Source organism: Engraulis encrasicolus, unplaced genomic scaffold (genome assembly GCF_034702125.1).
Source record: "Engraulis encrasicolus isolate BLACKSEA-1 unplaced genomic scaffold, IST_EnEncr_1.0 scaffold_922_np1212, whole genome shotgun sequence".
Classification (NCBI taxonomy): Eukaryota; Metazoa; Chordata; class Actinopteri; order Clupeiformes; family Engraulidae; genus Engraulis; species Engraulis encrasicolus.
This window is the reverse complement of record NW_026946272.1, coordinates 5,753-10,883: the sequence shown is the minus strand read 5'-3', so window position 1 is coordinate 10,883 and position 5,131 is coordinate 5,753. Positions and strand designations below refer to the sequence as shown.

Here is a 5,131-nt window from a genome sequence, read left to right as displayed (position 1 = left end):
AAGTAACAACATGACTCTTTGTGCCTGACCTACTGTCTCTTTTGGTGTGCGAACCTGCTCCCACATTGAACGCTCCTGAAATCATTGAAATTGAAAGGGATACCTGCACCCCTGCACAGGGACTCTCGGGTGATCATGTCTGGGCAAAATTTGCATTTGATTATTTAGTCTTAACATTAAATGTTATCGAAATCATGTTGCTCTCTTTTTCCATTTTGCCCATGTTCAGGGTGGAAATTAAAAAAGAAAACATCACATAAGACAAGTCTCATTGGCATTTTTAAAAAGAAGAATTCATGGAGAATGAAGAAAAAAATAAAATAAAAATATGTGGACAATCCCACAAGGGGTTCTGGAGCTCTGAAAATGACACCCAAAATGATTTGTCAGAATTGTGAGGTCTTCTGGTGAAACACTGATGGGGTTTCCTTTCTATTCATAGCTTTTTATGAGAGTGTTCCTACTTGTCTCTACAAGGGGAAAAAATCAAGAGGCTATGTTGGGCACAAATATGTCTTCTGAAGGCCTAAACAGAGCACAGCCAAAAACTCCAGTACAATTTGTATCATCTTTGAGGGAATGCTATGACGATGCAGGATCATACAGACCGAAACTGACAGTTTAGCAACAAACTATTCGTATCTATGTGTAGTAAGGTGGACCGAATTATGATAATTAACCCAGAAATTAATTACTATTATATTTGCATGGAATTGCACGACTACGCCACTGGGGGAATTTCGCCACCCAGAGTAAACCTTGACTCCAATGATAGCGAGGCAAACACAGGTTCGGATAGACATAGACAGAGACGTATATTTCCAGTTCCAAAAATAAAATATTTCTTTATTAATACATATTTAAAATAAGAAAATAAACATACATTAAAAACTCCTGCACCGCATAAAGTAAGAGGGGACAAGTTGAGCAGAATAGGGAGTTCGGATCCGAGATGGCTGTACATGAAATTAACTTGGCACACCACCAAACTATCAGGGCAGGTAAACCGTGTCTGAATTAAAGATGCCTATGTTTACACGCACATGCGCATAGGCATACCACGCCAAGCAAGTGATCCAATCAATAAGTCTTTGCACTGCAAGCAAGTGATTCAATCGGTAAGACTTAACACGTCAAGCAAGTGATTCAAACAGTGGGTGCACCTCACCACTAATACTAATGCATACTGGACACGGGAACCTGCCCGGAAGAAAGGTTATACTAACAGATCAGATCAACTGTAGTTGACAAACAACAGTGATAGGCCTATCAAATAGCCAAGCCCGGAGTAGAGAGAGAGAGAGTGGGGGGGGGGGGGGGGGGGGGGGGGGGGGGGGGGGGGGGGGGGGGGGGGGGGGGGGGGGGGGGGGGGGGGGGGGGGGGGGGGGGGGGGGGGGGGGGGGGGGGGGGGGGGGGGACGGTCCGCGAGCGAAATCAAAGAAAACAAATAACAGAGGTAACACTTAAAATCTAAGGGCAAAACAGCAGTGAACAGTTACCACCGACCCTCGATAGCACATCTGAGGAGTCAGATAAACATTGGTGAGTGACAGGTCTAGTCCATCATTAAATACACAATCATAATACAATACATCGGTATACATCATTGGTATGCACGTACCTCAAACAGGTGGACAGAATGCTACAAGTTGGGGTAGCGACAACCCGAGCACCTGGGGAGGATCCCTGGCTCACCTATTTAACAGAGCCTAGTGAATACATCATCCGGTAGATTTGGAAACACAAACACACATGACTATTTACAATCAAGCACACATACCTCCACACTGACATGGATACGGTAAGCTGGGCATCACCGGATCTGAGCACTGCATAGGCCTACAGCAACACCAAAACCAACACCGGGAGAGCTCCAGCGGCCCTACCGCTTTCGGCTCTTTTTATAAAAATTGACCCATCGCCACTTGCTGCGAAGCCACTCAGCAGCTAGCTGAATCTGTGACGTCATAACAATACGGGAGCTGGCAAGGGACAACGCTCACCTTGCTTGACAGCTGAACCCGTTACATTTTCTCCCAGCTTTTTGTATCGTCGCCCCGACGATGAGCTACATTTCCACTACCAGGGCTCGGGTCGCAGTATCACAGGCAAGCAGGCACACCCGCACATGCATCAGACAGTCACACCTATGCACTGTCACTCTCAGTCAGGCAGGTATGCTCTTCCAGGTGCGCACGGGCAGTCGCGCACCTACAGGTAGACAGGCATACGGTCACAAGCGCACACACACACACACGCACGCACGTGTGTGCGCGCACTACCATCCAACAAGCAAATTGAACAACATCATCATACAGACACACATGCATACACACACACAGTGCAAGAGGGCGGAAGTTGGAGGTTGGGGAGGCATGGACATGTCCCTTGGGCCCGGCAGCGCTCCGCTGGCACGGCCACTACTCAGTCCAGGGGACGGCGGACCTCCTGTTGGCCGACGAGGGGAGGGCCTCCCATTACGCCCCGATTGGGCTGCCGGCGAGGGCTGCGGTGGAGCAGGGACCCGCTGCCCGTCACAGTTCCGGGCCAGGTGGCCGGGCTGTCGGCACCGCCAACACAGCCTGGGGCTCCCAGGCGACCCTGCTTGCGGCTGCTGCAGCAGCTCCACCCATTGAGACAGGAGACGGATCTGTTCCCCCTGCCGCCTTGCCATGTCCTTAAGCTCCAACAGTCCCTCACGTTCTTCCTCCATCTTGGACGGGGACAGGCCGCAATTCGCCCACTCACGGCAACCCAAGACTCAACGGGGTCGTGGTGGAGATTCGAGTCCCCCGCCGCGTGCCCACTGCTGTTTTGCCCTTCTATACCCTTCAATCAACTGAACCAATGAAAAAAAACAAAAGCCTAACCCAAACAAGAAAAACACGTCTCTGTACGCTATCTCTGCCGACTATAGGCCAAAATGTAGTAAGGTGGACCGAATTATGATAATTAACCCAGAAATTAATTACTATTATATTTGCATGGAATTGCACGACTACGCCACTGGGGGAATTTCGCCACCCAGAGTAAACCTTGACTCCAATGATAGCAAGGCAAACACAGGTTCGGATAGACATAGACAGAGACGTGTATTTCCAGTTCCAAAAATAAAATATTTCTTTATTAATACATATTTAAAATAAGAAAATAAACATACATTAAAAACTCCTGCACCGCATAAAGTAAAAGGGGACAAGTTGAGCAGAATAGGGAGTTCGGATCCGAGATGGCTGTACATGAAATTAACTTGGCACACCACCAAACTATCAGGGCAGGTAAACCGTGTCTGAATTAAAGATGCCTATGTTTACACGCACATGCGCATAGGCATACCACGCCAAGCAAGTGATCCAATCAATAAGTCTTTGCACTGCAAGCAAGTGATTCAATCGGTAAGACTTAACACGTCAAGCAAGTGATTCAAACAGTGGGTGCACCTCACCACTAATACTAATGCATACTGGACACGGGAACCTGCCCTGAAGAAAGGTTATACTAACAGATCAGATCAACTGTAGTTGACAAACAACAGTGATATTAAATAGCCAAGCCCGGAGTAGAGAGAGAGAGGGGGGGGGGGGTCGGGGGGGTGGAGGGGGGGGTGTGGGGGTTAGGGGGGGGGGGGGGGGGGGGGGGGGGGGGGGGGGGGGGGGGGGGGGGGGGGGGGGGGGGAGCGGTCGGAGCGAAATCAAACAAAACAAATAACAGAGGTAACACTTAAAATCTAAGGGCAAAACAGCAGTGAACAGTTACCACCGACCCTCGATAGCACATCTGAGGAGTCAGATAAACATTGGTGAGTGACAGGTCTAGTCCATCATTAAATACACAATCATAATACAATACATCGGTATACATCATTGGTATGCACGTACCTCAAACAGGTGGACAGAATGCTACAAGTTGGGGTAGCGACAACCCGAGCACCTGGGGAGGATCCCTGGCTCACCTATTTAACAGAGCCTAGTGAATACATCATCCGGTAGATTTGGAAACAAACACACATGACTATTTACAATCAAGCACACATACCTCCACACTGACATGGATACGGTAAGCTGGGCATCACCGGATCTGAGCACTGCATAGGCCTACAGCAACACCAAAACCAACACCGGGAGAGCTCCAGCGGCCCTACCGCTTTCGGCTCTTTTTATAAAAATTGACCTAGACGCCACTTGCTGCGAAGCCACTCAGTAGCTAGCTGAATCTGTGACGTCATATCAATACGGGAGCTGGCAAGGGACAACGCTCACCTTGCTTGACAGCTGCACCCGTTACATATGTACCAGCATGCCAAATTTGAGCTTCCTACATGGTTTAGTTATTGAGCTACGGGCTTGTGAACTTTGACAAAAAAAAGAGTGTGAACAAAATGGGCACCCCCCTCCCCCAGTAAAATTGGCTGTAACACGGAGAGTATACATCTTACATTCAAATAAATTTACAGTGTTTCTATTAAGTACCATAGGTACACTAGGTAATATTTTCAGAATTTTTTGAGACCTAAGTGCGCGGGCTCTTGTTGATTTGGCGTGGAATGACCCTATAGCCATACTTTCTAGCACAAAATAGTTCATCATTACAAGTGATTTGCAAAAGTAGTGAGTAGGCTTACTTCACATGTTTTTCAATTTGAAATACCAAAGGTATTCCTTTTAATTTCTAATAACCATGCAAAAATGGCAAGGAAAGGATAGAAAAAATATGGTGATTGACAGTTAATGAGTGATACAATAGAAATGGTAGGCTTGTTTATATTACAGTGAGATGAGAAACTATCAAGACAAGAAACTTCTTGTGATTCACAATAGGTTAGTGAAAATTAAACTGTAGGAAGGCCTGTTGATAAACAAAATAAATTATTAAAAATATATATTTCATCATTATTCTTTCCTGTGAGGATTGCTTCTTTGGGCCAGTTCAAATGGTGAGGTGCAGAGAGGTGGAGGGCCGGTCAAAGGGGCATGGCGGGCCGCATCCGGCCCCTGGGCCTTAGTTTGGGGACCCCTGTTCTGGACAAAGAAGGAGAGGAATGGTCACACTGGTGGTCTGGTTGGCTCTGCTCATCCACCAGTGGTGTAGTCTACGTAGAACGCGGGTATACGGAGTATACCTACTTCTAAAT

The 5,131-nt window shown here is 47.5% G+C and overlaps 1 long non-coding RNA gene across 1 annotated transcript; it reads right to left on the bottom strand.

Moving 5' to 3' along the window:
• Positions 1-3,686: 3,686 nt before the first annotated feature.
• On the bottom strand, positions 3,687-4,143 carry LOC134445014 (uncharacterized). Its single transcript, XR_010034157.1, has 3 exons — positions 4,036-4,143; positions 3,879-3,952; positions 3,687-3,777 (listed from the first exon to the last, which is right to left on the bottom strand). It is a non-coding gene; the product is annotated as an uncharacterized LOC134445014 (long non-coding RNA).
• Between the last annotated feature and the right edge of the window lie 988 nt (positions 4,144-5,131).